The sequence below is a fragment of the Mus musculus genome, chromosome 15 (genome assembly GCF_000001635.26).
Source record: "Mus musculus strain C57BL/6J chromosome 15, GRCm38.p6 C57BL/6J".
Lineage (NCBI taxonomy): Eukaryota > Metazoa > Chordata > Mammalia > Rodentia > Muridae > Mus > Mus musculus.
This window is the reverse complement of record NC_000081.6, coordinates 95,134,594-95,150,063: the sequence shown is the minus strand read 5'-3', so window position 1 is coordinate 95,150,063 and position 15,470 is coordinate 95,134,594. Positions and strand designations below refer to the sequence as shown.

General features: G+C 41.9%; 1 long non-coding RNA gene across 1 annotated transcript in view; it reads left to right on the top strand.

The window, feature by feature from the left end:
• The first annotated feature begins 745 nt into the window (after nucleotides 1-745).
• Nucleotides 746-15,470, top strand: part of LOC100043315 (uncharacterized) — a 51,697-nt gene continuing 36,972 nt past the window's right edge. Inside the window, exons 1-2 of the long non-coding RNA NR_015482.1 lie at nucleotides 746-905; nucleotides 1,070-1,228. This is a non-coding gene — a long non-coding RNA (uncharacterized LOC100043315). The remainder of the gene's footprint in view (nucleotides 906-1,069; nucleotides 1,229-15,470) is intronic.

Here is a 15,470-nt window from a genome sequence, read left to right as displayed (position 1 = left end):
ACTTAAGTTTCAGCACATTGCTGTGGTGTTCGTGCCAATGCAGACATTGCGAACAGAATGTAGATACTTCTCCAGAGAGTAATGAGCAAATCTTGACAGGAAGTACAATAGTGCCCTTTGAGGGACAGTTTCTACTCTAAGTTACAATTGGCGGTGTTACTTGTCTAGGTCTCCAAAGGTCTAATTAGAGAACACAGAGGCAGTAAATTCAAAGCCTCTTTGATGGGTTGGGGGAATACACTTGTTGGCTTTGTGGCAAATGCTAGGTTGAGTGCTGTTCCCAGAGATATGGAGAACAGAGTCTTTGACTAAAGTTTGTTGTTTGTGGTGTCAGTCTTCAGAACTTTCGATTTCAGTCACCAGGGTTTAAGTCACCTGGGTTTGCACTTCTTATTTCATGCAATAGTAGATTGAATTACATGGCAAATCACCATTGAGTAAAGCAAATTGACAATAAGAGTCTAGAAATAGCATGGATGTTCTTTATTGGATAATTTGATGACTTGATTATGTCCCTTCATCACATCCCCTGGCCCCATTCCCTAAGTCTATAGTGAACTACGTCAGGGTTCTGCTCTTTCTCTTGGTCTGGGAAGCTCTGGATGGTCCTCTTATCTCCAGGGCTTCCCACTGGACCAAATCCTCATTTGGCTGCAACTCCATTGAGGTTTTCTATCTTTTTTTTTTTGTTCCTCATAGGTATAACTTTGAATTCTGTTCTCCAAGAAAGTTATTGCAGATCTGAGTCTGATTCCAGGGAGGTCGTCCTATAGCTGGGCCTTGGAGATCTGTGCAGTCATTGCTCCAGAGCAATTACCCATCATAAGAGGAGCTGAGTTAGTGACAACACTTTGAGGGAGATGAAGTAGACTGTGGCCAAAGCTTCATCGAGCATGCTACCCTGTGTAAGATGACCATTGAAGAATGACCTGTAGACCTGTGGGGATAAAGCTTCCTCTTTCCTCTCTGGGGACTACCCTTGCTCTCAACTCCAAGGTATTGGGGGCATCAAAGAGCTTTCTTTGAGGTTATAAGGTTTATTTACACAGATGGACATTTTATTCCTCAGTCAGATGTGACCAGACCTATAGAATCCTGAGTCTTGAGGCCTCCTCAAAACCTACTGGACCACTACAAGAGAATGCCTGGGGGAACTGAACAAAGGTCACACAAAGTCGAAGCTGTATGTCAATGTGCTGCATATCTTCACCTTCAGAGAAGCCTAAAGGTAGAAACAAACTCAGAAAACTTTAGCAGAAAGGAAAGAAAGGGTAATGGGAGGACCACTGGAAGATGCGTAGGACAGTACATTTGCTGGGGAGGCTATGGAAGCTTAGACACATCTTGATGGACTCCTGCTAGAAAACAGGCTGTGTCCATCCAGGGATGGAGAATGTGTAACCACTGCTGATTCTCTGCTCTGCCTCCAGTACTTCTGAGGGCTTTTTCTGGACATTAAGTGTGCCTGGGCTGTACCTTTCCTTTTTGTATACTTTCCTTTCATTTGCATTTTATCTGCCTCCTAAACAACTTCCTCCAAGCCCTTTAAATTGCCTAAAGAGAGCAGTCAAGCTTTCTTGGTTCTTGGAAACCCCAGGGGTTCTCCAACTTCCTGAATTCAGATGCCTTTAATACCCATTGCAAAGGGTAATATTATACCTTCTTTTTACTTACTATCATTTTACATACTAAAAATTATTGGTTGGTACTTTCAAGAAGAAAATGTTCTGAACAGAAGACCAACACAATTACACCAGCTGCTATACCTAAGGGAATGGGAAAAATAATACAAGATCTAATACAAGATCCCACCCCGTGAGGAAGCACTACAGGCAGGTGATGGCCGCTGAAAGGGGACAAATCAGTATTCTCCAGGGGTAAACCCTGGTGGGTTATCCCATCCCAAGCAGTCAACCATAAGCCCATAAACATATGAGTAACACTAAAGAGACTCAACAAACTGTAGACATATGTTGGACTATATGTATTTATATATATATATATATATATATATATATATATGTGTGTGTGTGTGTGTGTGTGTGTGTGTGTGTGTGTGTGTGTAAAACATTAACAACCAAACAAGAAGAGATAGTGAATTCTGAAAGAGGGTGTGAGACATGGGAATTAGTTGGAGGGAGAAAGACGGTCAGTAGAAATGTTGTAAATATAGTTCTTATGTATGAAATTCTCAAAAGTAATTGTTTTACTAAAAAGTGAATTTTCAAAGTTCTTCCTAGAAACTTTTCTTTTAAATAATTCCTTTAAAACCTGTATTTATGTGCACAAGTGTTTTGCTTGCATATATGCCTATACACCACATTTATGCCATGCCTGGATAGTCCAGAAGAGGTCTTTGATCTTTAACATCAATAGTGCAGCATGCTCTCCTAGTTCTTGCCTTCAGCAGGATATTTATATAAATACCATAATTTTCTTCAAGGATTATGTCTAAGACAACATGACAGTGTTTTTCATATCTAAACGCTTGTATTTTCAGATGGTCTTGTTATATTCTGAGGGCAGCTTTGCGGAGTCTGCCCTCTCTTTCCACCTTTAAGTGGAAGGAAATCAAACCCAGATATCAGGTTTGTATCCTTGGCAAGCAAATGTTTCACCCCACAGAATCATCTTGCCTGGAGTTTTCATTCTTATTGGCAATTTGAAAATGTTTCTCTGATTCTTGGAGTTCAAAATTCTTACCTGGGTTACTCTATGCAGTTGTCATTGTCTTTACAGTTTCTTCTATTTCCAATTATTATGTTGGGTGTCAGCATGGAAGCTCTTCTAGTCATTCCTTAACTTGGATACATTTCCAATCCCTTGTCTATCTTTATAAATATGGATTCTCTTCCACATATTTGTTCTCTGGAATGTCAATTATTTTGTAGTTAAATTCAGTAGATCTACACTACAAGTCTTTTTATGTTCTCTGATGGATTTTTTGTGCTATATTTTGAATTTTTTCTTTCATTTAGTCTTTCGGATTTAGATTTTATATCTCACTAGTGACTACTTAATAATTTAAAATGAAAAGTCAGGTCTTTGAGGGCCTATAAATGTAATGTTCTAAAAGACCTTTGGTTTCACTTAGAACAGTGGTTCTTATCCTTCCTAATGCTGTGACCCTCTAATACAGTCCCTCATGCTGTGGTGACTCCCAACCACAAAATTATTTTGTTGCTACTTTATAACTGCAATTTTGCTACTGTTATTAATTTTACTGTAAATATCTGATATGTCAGATATTTTGAAACCTCAAAAGCCTAGTTATATGCCTCCTCCAACACATATCTCCTGATCTTTCCCAAATAGTTCATCACCAGGGGATGAGTCATTCAAACATATGAGGCTATGGGGGACATTTTCATTTTAACCACCACATACCACTCACTCCCTGACTCCCTGATTCTTGTGGCCATATCATAATGCAAAATGGATTTAGTCCAACTTCAAAAAACCCTGTAGTCTATTTTAGTCTTAACACTGTTTAAAAGTTTAAAGTCTCCCTGGAGACTCATGGCAATCTCTTAACTGTTAGCCCTTGTAAAATCAAAATCAGAAAACAGATCACATATTCTCAACATACAATGCACAGCAGCACAGCATATGCGTTACCAGCATATACATTACCAAAGGCGAGGAAAGGGAGCAGAGTGAGGACATCCTGGGCCAACGCAAAGACAAAAACCAGTTAGGCAGACTCCAAACTCTGCATCTCCATGCCAGATGTCAAAGTGCTCTTTAGAACTCCAACCTTTTCAGCTTGTTTAGCTGCAGAATACTTCTCTCTCTCTCTCTTGAGCTGGTTCTACTTCCTGTAGCAGCTCTCCTTGGCAGGTATCCCATGAGTCTGGCATCTCCAACATCTTGGAATCTTCAAAGCAATCTTGGTCTCATCTCTAAAGCTTCACACAATGGCCTTTCTGGCCTCTATGTGAGGATTCCCCTGCCATATGCCTGGCCTCAAGGGATTTCCTTAACTTCAGAGGAAGGTTCTATAACCCCTCTATTATATATTCTTGATAAGGCCAGAATCATGTGGCCCAAACTGCCAAGTTCTTCTGTTACTGAAGCTGCAACCTGACCTCCTCCTTGAATTGTATTTGCATACTCTTTCCATTGGTTTTTAGCCCTAGGAAATCTTTCAGGCAGGCAGGTAGGCAGGCATGGCATTGGAGAAGTAGCTGAGAGCTTTATATCCTAATCTGCAGGCAGCAGGCATAGAGAGACTAGACCTGGCATAGGTTTTTGAAACCCAAAGCCCACTTCCAGTAGGCACATCTCCTCCAACTAGGTCATATCTATTTTAAGTCCATGCCTCTTAATCTTTCTCAAATATTTCACCATCTGGAAACCAAGCATTCAAATGTCTGAGCCTATAGGTGCCATTCTCATTCAAACAACAATCATAGGCTGAAAAGTGAACAATACTTCACACCCTGCATATATTGGCAAGGATGAGTTTCTAGTGTTCCTATGGGCTAAGTTGGAAAGTTATCAAAGTTCTTTATTGGGAATCCTGGATACACTCTTGTTTGTCTGTCAAGTCGTACAATTGAATAGTCTCTCTACTTCAAGATAGACAATGCTGAGGCCACTATGGAACTCCCTTTGAATGCCATAGAAAGCAAGGATGTGGAGAGTACTCAAAAGTGGAATGGCAGCTGCTGCCTTGTTCCATTGTTTGCTTTGGGGGAGTCTGTGATGCCTCAACTTGCATAGCTTTGGCATTGACCTGAGTGGTATGACCAGGAATTGCGAAACAACAGGCACACATACAGAAAAACTGGGGTTTGGTGGGCTGCTCACTCTGCAGCTTGGGGAATACAGCCTATTTATTATCTACAGAACCAAGGAACAAGTTGGAATATGTGGATCTCAGTAGCAGATCACTGTAGGTTGCAGTCATCTCAGTCATCTAGAAGAATGCTGCTGCACTGATACAGGGATGCAAGAGGAGGCTGTGCCCTTCCCAAGCCTGAGTAGAAGACCTTGCTATCCCCATAGGCCTGAGACATATGAGAATGGCACCTAGATACTCAGCCATTTGGGGTTCTTGAGATGGCAGTGCTCGTGGCAACAATACACATTTACTCAGGGATTCATCTGAAGCAAAATCTGAGAGTATTACTTTTCATGTGAAGTGTGAACAGTGAATAAGATTTGTGTATTATCCAATATAATATACACATAATATATACACACAAATCTAAAGGCTATATACAAGTATTAACTAATGAATAAATATATTTTCCTGTCTTCCTTTCTCTGATTAAAATGCAAGAAACATCACTGATCATCTCTCATCTAGCCTAGGCAAAGCAGACACAGGTAGCTCCATGTGTGCTATTCTGTTTCCACACCAAAAGGGACCACCTATGAGCAGATACAGATACCTAAAGGAAAAATCTCTATCCTGGGAACACAGTAGCACCTGGAAAGTCCTCCCAATATTGAAGAACCAGGAATCAAACCCAGGCCCCTGGATTCCTGTTTGTATGGTTTCCCATGTTGCACAGAACTGCCCCCCCCATGAGACATTATGTCATCAGCTCTATAAAGTGTCCACTCAGCAGCTGCCCATTCTGATGTCGTATCTGTGTCCTTTGAAAATCTCTTACTTAACAACTCAAGTTGTAAATTTCTGCTTTAATTTAATTTATGAAAAAGTCTCTCTACTGGCAAGCATTAATGGCTTTCTTATGCCAGGCATCCAATGAGTCATAACCCTCATGCATTCTTTCCTCGCTCTGCTGCCAGGAAATTCAGTTCAAACAAATTTAAGAACAAATTTTGGTAATCAAATCATCTTGGGTAACTGGTAACACTAGACTTCTTTTCTTTTCTTTTTTTTTAAATTTGAAGTTCTTTGCATTCATGAACACACCATACTTACTTATACCAAATTGTTTTAGAGACACATTCTTTGTACTTTCTACCCAATAGAAATTGACTGTTTATATTTCTAATACTCTTCTGAGGGGTTAATTCTAGGAATCTGTATTTTATCAAAACAACTTTCTATTATTGTTGTAAGTTTAATTTTTTGAAACCTTATTTTTAATGATGGTTCTTAAATGCTTTAACCTCCTTTCTAGCCTACCACTCACTAGAGGTAGTGGAAAAGAAAGGATACAGGGGAAGTGGACCTGTTTAGAAATGGTTCTTTGGAGCAACTCCCATCTGTGTTGTCAGGAAATTGGTAGTTCAGTTCATGGGTCAGCAAAAGCAGCTCAATCAACTAGTACACCCTTCACAGTTGTACCAGAAGTCAAGTTCAGTAGTGGTGTGATCGTAGGAGTGGTGGCATGACCTAGCTGGAACAGCCAGGCCTCACCAGAATCAGCAGGAGTCAGCAGGAGGGATTTGGATCAGCAGGAACAGTAGATCATCAAAGATGACATACCAACAAGCATTGCACAGCTAGCTCTACCAGAAAGTCAAACTCGGCCTCTGTCACTGTCCATTGAGTTCTATTTTTACTTTCTCCAAACAACTGTCCTCTGAAGGTCCTGTCTCACCATGTGTCTTGCCTCAGCATGTAAATCTGAGTTATGTGAGTCTGTCTCAGGTGACATCACTCTACCAACTGCCCTGAGTCTTTAGAAGCAGCAAGAAGCTGCCCGAACACTACCAGATGTTTTATGGTGGTGGTCTCTCTGTGAGGTCTCAACAAATGGAGCTCAACTAAGCAATGTAAGGCCGACCAATATATGTGTGTTGTTAGCTAAGAATCTTTCATCACATGTCCTTTCACATGCTTGCTTTAGCAGAACATCCTTCCACCTGTGCCTGCTTCAGCAAAATGTTCCTTCATGAGTCTGCCTAGCCTTTCACTGTATCTGCTTCAGTGAAATATTCCTTCTTGTGTTTTACCCAGAAAAAAAAAAAAACCAAACCCATCATTCAACACATCTGACTTTCCAAAGAACCCTTCAAACTGTTGTTTCAGAATGTTATTTAGAGTCCCCTCATCTACTTGGAAACCACATATTTATTCCCATTTCTATTGTTCTCCATGATTATATTTTATTTACAGTTTCAGCTCTGACTGTCATTATTCTTCTGTGTGTATTCATGGTCAAGCATCAGAGTGTATGTTCCATTCCATCTCACTCTGTTCTTTGCATGCTCTCTAGACCTTTACACTCTGAAAGGAGATTTCTTCCCATAACATTAGGATGAGAGGACAACTCTGTGGTTCTTTGCTGCTGTTTCCAGATCACTCCCTACTCCCCTGTACTTCGCTAGAATTACTTTTTTTCAAGCCTTCTGTACCAAATTCTTCCTTTAGATTTTTTTGTGAAGGTTTTAATGTCTGGCTTAGCATCATGCTACCAGTGGTCATATTACCATGAGTCTAATGACTAACTCCCTGTTTTAACCAAGCCTGATGGCCAATTTCAAGCAAGCATTCCTACTTGTCTATTTTTTGGCATATATACAAGTATGTCCTATTTCTTGACCCCATGATTTTCATTGTTAAACTCATGGAATTCTCAACCAAAACGGAGAAGTGTTTCTTGCACCTCATCTTAAACCTAGTGATCTAGTGTCTTTAGAGTTTTCCTCTGAGGTCTTGGCCCTTAAGCTCCACAATCTCTACTGCCAATAACCTGATGCATATCAGAAGTCAGGAGCCAAGCCTCTCACTGCTGCTCCCAGGATGTGTTGATGCCAGCAACTTTAGAAGCTCTGATATAAAGTATAAGCCTGCATCTCTGGTTAAGTCACTTGGTTAACGATGGACCTCCTCTAATGCTGTATGCACAGGCATAGAACCAAGTGGTTGTCCTTGTGCCCTCTGTCTGTGCCATGCCCTTTCCTTCTCTGTACTGAGATTCCACACCACACCATTTCACTGTTGTCTCTCCCCATTCTCATCCTCTGTCCCCTGGTCTCTTTGTATCATGCTTCCCCAAGGAAACCCTTACCTCCAACTCTCTGCCTAAAAACCACAATTTAAAAAAGAAGATTAAAACCAACTGAATTTTCTCCAGCTAAATCCAAAAGAAATCTTTAAGATGCCTGTGAATATGGTAACGTTGACCTGGCACAGCCTTTCTCCCCACTTCTGGATGTTGCAATGTATCTTTTCTTTCCTCACCTCTAGGGTATTATCATATCATTCATTATCATAGCTCTTCTTTGTCCTTCATTGAAAAAAAATTGAATGAAGTAGAACTTCCATAAGTTCACACCAAATCTACCTACCATAACAGATATGAACTGGTGCCTCCCACCCTGCTTCCTGGAGCTCTGAGACCACTTTTTTCACCTGTGACTAATACACTTCTCAGGCCTTTGTAAGGACTCCATCTAGCAGTTATCCATCGTTTTCTACCTGTGTTATTCTGAACAATACATACCATACTTCTTTGAGGTAAATCATTTAGAGCACACATAGACTTTAAAAACCAATAGGAAGATCTTTATTCATTGACCCATGGCTACACAGGAAACTTGCTCAAATCTTGTAGCTCTGAGCCTTTTATACACAAAACACACCCTGGCCAACTCTCTTTGGTTAGCAAGAAACAGAACTACAGAAGCCAAAAATCAAGGTTGGTAAATTTAGGGACTTTCCCAAGTCCTGGAACTATGGAATAGATCTTTGATAGATTAGGTCTTTGTTCAAGTCTTGGGAGGTGTTGGGGTCTATGTGCTGGGTTCTAAGGTCAGAATGACCTCTAAGATAGCATCAGCTCTGCTAAGGTCTTAGGGTCTTCTGAGGTCTGGGGAGTTGGGGGGGGGGGCTGGTACAATATAGAAACAATTCCTATCCTGAAAGTTCTTCCTATATCCTTATTATCCTTGATCTATACCAGTTTTCCTCTTCTCTCAAATGAAAGCTCCAGTGAAGAGCTGGGACCTGCACTGTCCTCCACACCCACTCCTGGCTACTGTGCTCTAGGGAGGATTCTAGACTCACACCTTAGCACAGCAACACCGCTCAAGGTCCAGCTACACTTTCTACCTGACACATCCAGTGCACTTCCTAATAGTCAATTTCCTGATAGCTTTGACATGCTGGTCAAGTCTTCCTTGGGATGGTGTTATGATTTGGCTGCTAGAATACACACTTGTGATTTTCACAACAGCTGGCCCTGCCCTCTTTACTGATTCCACTCCATGCCTGTGGCTTTTACTGATTCCAGCCTATCTCTTCAGTCTCAGAGCTCCCTGTGGCTCAATGCAGATTCTCCCATCTATGGTTATGTGGGGATATCATCCTATCTCCTCTCAGTTCTTGACCTGAGGCAGTATTTATACCACTACTACCTGTGAATTTACAACTTAGCCTCAGCACTGCCTTGAACAATGGACTTATATAATGTTTTACTTGCTAGTCATATCTTCATATATTCTTTTTACATATCTGCATCTAATTCCTTTTTAAGATTTTAGATAGACTTTGTTCATTGTTAGGCATGCTTTATTCATTTCTTAAAACTATATTTTAAAGAACAGAGGTTTAAATTATTTTCTCCACATTAGTGTTTTATCAGGCATAAGAAGTCTTTGAATTCTCCAGGGTCAAGACTTACCTGTGGATTGAGGACGTGCTCACGGGTGTCAGTAGGGATGTCTAGGCCCTGAGAGCTGGAGAAGCACAGAGTGAATGCAGTCACCTGTCGTCCCAGTTGCTCAGTTTGAAGATGGGGTACGTAGATTGTTATCTCAATTTATGTGAGCCCATCAAAATAGAATTTCATCTCCTGTGATATTCTTACTAACTCATTTTAGTGATGACTCTTTTCTACAAGCATCAGAGAAGCACAAATTCGTTATCCTTACAGTTTATAAGCAAGGTCAATCAGACCTCTTTGAAGCAGTATATGGATTTCCAGACATAGATTGGGTATCACACAGGATTGAAGAGAATCTGAACAGACAGTCTAAGAAAACACATTAGGAACTAAGGATGAGTCGAAGCTAGAAGGCAGGAAGATGCTGGCACAATGCTTTCTTGGGCAGTGCCTACTGGTCTCTCTGAGCATCCTCATCTTGGGGATATTTTGGAAAGAAGTACCATCTTTATTCAACTTTACTGTTTGTAGACAAACTTTGGGATGGTGTAGATATATTACTATATCAATGAGCATAGATAAAATATCTCTGTTTCTGAGCACATATGAAGTGTTGTAACAAAAATAAAACAGTAATTGTGAATAGCAAAAGTAAGTGAAGGGCATAAAACATACCTCATCTTGAAGTAGATTATACATCATCTGTCTTATCTTTTAAAATAACCAAATAGAAACCTCATCACAAGGGATTATTATAATCAGCAAGGTCTAGTTTAAAGCATAGATTAATATTTCCTAGTGTCTCATAATTATCAAATAATATATTCTTGGATACTTTATTCCAGATACTACACAGGTCAGCTTCACATATATTATTTCATTATCTATTTTATCTTTATGACACTTCTGTAATCCTAAATTAATACTACTACTACTATTATAATTACTATTATTATTATTATTATTATTATTATTGTTGAGAAAAGGTGACTAAGATTGAGTAAGAGGGTCCACTGACAAATGTGCTCCATCTGTGTCCTCTGTATCTTATCTGAGACCATAAATCAGTTTCCTGAGAGGTTAAATAGTGGAAGTTGAATGGTGGATGCTTACTGTGTCTTCAGTTCTCATCATATGGCTCCGTCCCATCCTATATTATAATAAGTTCCACAAAAGTCTCAAATCCCAGAATTGACCTTTAGTGCTTTTTCCATTGGCTTTTTGCCAATGTTCAAAAATAAAATAAAAACAACAAACTATTCCCTGCCCCAGCTCTCGCTGCACTGTCAGATAAGAAGCAATTACTGCATTTTTGTCTGCCTGATGAAGTGTTGCTGGTCCATATCAAGTCAAATCATAAAGTAGATAAAACCACATGCAGATTATCGATGAGTGGATGAGTCTCTCCACTGACCCCAAAAGCGCATGAGCCGACCGATCCGGGGGTTCTGAGAAAGACCATTATTAGAGTTGCTTGTTTGTGTCCACTCAGTGTTTACAGTTGGCTTATGTTTGGCAGTGAGCTCCAGGTTACACCATTGCTGCAATATCATCATCTTTGCAATTCTTCAGACAGCATTTGCCTTAGCCAGTGTTCCTCCTGCCCAGCAAATCTGTTTCTGTCTGGGTGTAAATCCGGCGGCTGCTTGCTGACTACACTGGCTGCTCTTGTACTCCTCTGTGCGTGGCTTGGGTGGCAGAAATTCATCAGGAACCTTTTCTTCCTGAACGACATTAGCTTGAGATTTTAGTGTTGGGGCGGTTGTGCCTTGGTAAGCAGTTTCCCCTTTCATTAATCCAAGGTCTGAAGAGAGCTGTGACACTTTCACCTCGGGATCGTCAGGGAACCAGAAAAAGTGACAGATGTCCACTTATTTTTGGTTAAAGTGGTGTCACTTAAATGTCACAAAATGTTCTGCCTAATGGATATTTCCCGCTCTTCTGTGTCTCTGAAATTATTCCTTTCCAAGGGGAATTGTGTATGTTTGGGATAGGGGTGGGACGGGGGCAGAGGAGGGGGGAACTAGAGAGCAATTAAGGAAGACACTTTGATCAATGTTTATGCTATAAGAACACATACTTAAAAAAAAAAAGCACACTCCCCAATCCAGTGGAAAGAAAGGCTGGTAAAGAAATAGCTGCAAAACTATATGATAATTAAAGCAGGACGTTGACATTTTCCCCACATAGGAAAAGAACACAGAGGCAGAAGAAATGGCTTCTTGTGTGATAAGGCTTAAAATGGGAGGTGTGGTTCTTGTTGGTGGCTGTATTAGTTGTCCTTGCTATGGTGATGATATGCAGGAAAAGAAGTTACTTAAGGATGGAAGAATATTTTGGTTCATAGATTAGGGTGTAAAGTAACGCTCTGATCTATGTAACATAACAAGTAGGGCTTAGTACAGGGCAGGTTAGGCATAGTCTAGAGATGTGGTTGGTTATATTGTTTCCATAGCCACAATGTAGTGACAGATGAATGCTTGGCACCCAGCTGGCTTCCTCCTTTCTCCCAGCCCATAGGATGCTACTACCTACATTCAGAGTGGTACTTCCAGGCTTAGTTAACCCTCCTGGAGAGACCATTACAGACAAATCCAGAGGTGTTCCTCATTAATGCCTGGGTGTTAATCATCAGAATTATCAGATGTGTGTGATGTCAACGGTTTGCATTTTAAAACATCTAATTTTTAATATCCACTTATTCAGAAAGATTGGCTCGTATGCTAAGCTGATGGAAGTTGGCGAGCTCATGATCACCACTAGGCAGTCCAGAGACTCAAGGAGCTGATTGTGCAGGTCTTGTCTGAGCTACAGCTCAAAGACAGACAGACAGGAGGAGCCAGCAGTTTCTTCTGTTCTGCCCATCGTAATCAGCTCTTGAATTCCATTTGGACCTTCAACAGATTGCATGAGATGCCCACCCACATTGGGATGGGCGATCTGCTTTATTCAGACTGTTGGTGTAAAATGTTAATCCTGCCAAAGACACCTTCAGAGAAACACTTAAAATAGTTGTTGACTGAATGTTTGGCTTAATAAACAGACATAAAATTAACCATCACAGCAACAAACCTGCTGAGAAAATTAAGATAGAAACTGGCTACAAGAGACCCACCAATGGGATTCCCACAGCCCTTTGTCGTCTGACACAGGCTGGGAGCAAGTGGGAATTCATTATTGTATCCAGCAGCTCCTTGTTTCTTTATATGTAAGGCTTGTCACATAACAGCATGCTCGGCCTGGGGGACGCAATGGAGAGCTGAACGGCTCTTATCCTGTGGCCATTTTCCCTGCTGTAGAGATGCCGTAATCAGTGGCTTGCAGACACAGAATCTGACACACTGTACTTGGCAATGGTGACAGAAAAGTACAAAAGAGCCACAGCCTGGGAGCCGAGTAGCAGTTACAGAAGGTCTCCTTGACCGAGTGGGGCATCAGCTGAGGCTTCAGGGAAAGGGGGGTGGGGGGGCAAAATACAGGAGAGAAGAAAGGAAGCTGGCATTTGCTCAGCAGGCATGTTTTTTGGCAATTGGACTAATTCTCTGAGGTGACCAGAAAAAAAAAATCTAACCTCGTGAATCTTGTAGTCCACTGAGGGGCAGAGGTGAGGTGGAGACACATACACATGATAAGCTGCATTATGACTGGGTACTGAAAATGTTGACCAGGGTGAGCTTCCTCGGGAACATGGGAAGATGAGGGTCATGTTGCTAGTCCCCAAGGCGGTGGCATTTGAACAAGGACTTAAAAAAATAAAATAAAATAAGAGAGCTGACTGCGTGGACATTTGGAGGATGGCATTCAAGAAAAAGAAATGTAAACGAATGGCCTATGGCTAGTCCGAACATGGAGCTGGGGGACAGGAGCAGCACATTGTGAGGCATGTGGGCAAAAGCACGGACAATGACGCCATCATAGCGCAGCACGGGACAGCGCAGCACTGGGCAGCACAGCACCGCAGCATGGAGCAGGACGTCACGGAGCAGTGTAGCACGGGGCAGTGTAGCAACACACTGGACAGCATGACATGGGCAGTGCAACACAGGGCAGCACAGCTCGGGGCAGCACAGCATAGGACAGTGTAGCATGGGATAGCGCAGCACAGGGTAGTACACGAAGCAGGGCAGCATCACAGTGTAGCTCTGGGCAGTGCAGCTCAGGGCAGTGTAGCACAGGACAGGACAGCACGGGACAGTGCAGCACGGGGCAGCGCAGCATAACAGTGCAGCTTGGTACAGTGTAGCACGGAGGATGAACACACTATAGGAGAATGTATGTCGTCACCACAGCCCGTGCCTGCCATGCTGACTATCTCAAAGGCTATACAAGACTACTCAGAGTAACTATCACAAGATCATTCCTGCAGCCTGCATCCTGGCTCTGTTCACTATGAACATTGTGGTACTAGTAGTTATTTAATCTTCCCACGAATGTGAAAAACGGTGGTTCTAGTACTAGATTACATTGTTGCTATGACAACTGATTTAATGAGTGTGGGTGGGGTGCTTATGAGTAGATGTATTAGCTTGAGTCTTTATTCTCAGCATTTCTGTGGGGACCTGGGAGACATGGACAGAATTCCCCCAAAGCTTACAGGCCAGCTAGCTTGGGGCCAGTTGGCTTGAACTGTGTTGTAGGGAATAGTAAATATCCTACTTCAGATCTAGGTTGGAGGGGAGAACTTCTACATGAGAGGAATAACATGGGTACTCCTGCGCACGCACGCGCACACGCACACACACTGTATCAAGATGGAAACATTCCATCCGGTAGGGAAGTTCCTTAGGCAGGAAGGTAAACAACTCATAAGTCCATGTTAACCCACCTGCTTCCCTAGGTCCCTCCCCGCTAGAGTAAGAGAGAAAAGCTGAGAGTCCCTCTCAGAGGCGTGAAACTGAGCTTCCAAGAAGCCTCTTAGTCTCTTAGGGCCTGAAAAGAAGACTCTGAGACCAGATAGGCTGCCTGGACGAGGCTGAGCCCACTTGGAAAGGACACCTTTCTACCTGCTGAGCTGCCTGCAGGCAGTGTCCTCCAGGTTCCCAGCTTTGTGAGCTGTCACTCATGCTGGGGAGGACTTTGGTGATGTGGCTGTCTTTGTGTCATTTCTGCTCCTGGGAGTAACCCTTCACCCATATTCCTGTAAGTAACCCCAATTAAACTCATTGGTTCACCACGTTGGACTTTGGTGGTATCTGTACTTCGGTCTATCATGGCTTCCCTATTTGGGATGAATAGATGGGTATGTTGCATCTCTCTGGGAAGTTTTGTCATACAACACACACACACACACACACTCATAATGTACAGACATTCATGCATAATGCACACTTCAATCAGAGAGTCTCTGCAGGAGTAGAACTGCCAGTCTGTACTTTATCCCTACAGCTTTGCTTCCGGAGACCATGTCCCCTTGAACACAAGACATCAGTCAAACTCTACCCAATGCCCAGACCTGACTAGCAAGAAGCTGTGAGAAAAAGCTTGCCCTCTGCAACAGGCATCTGATTAGTATCTGGAAGGGTCAAAGGAAGGTCTTCCAAGTCTGGGTGAGGAGCAGCTATCTTTGCCAGGATGGGTGATCTGTGCTCTGGGCACTGTTGGAATGCTCAATCAACCATACGGACATGAGATTAAGGCTCTGCTTGGAGGCCTGACTGGTTTGCTAAATTCTCATTCCATGTTTGTACAAGGACAGTTAAGCCCAGATAACATTCTCGTACCTTCCCTGAACATATTTATTCCTTTAGAATTGGAAAAAAAAAAAAGAGTCTCAATGCTCTTTAAAATAACCTCACAAATTGTGAAGGTCTTAAATTTTTTGATAAAAACCAGTAATATGTTTACAGGCATTATTGAAGCATTGATTTCTTGTAGGGCATTTCAAACAACTCCTAACTCCCCTGGTTTCCTCCCTAGACAGAAATTAAAATCAACCAT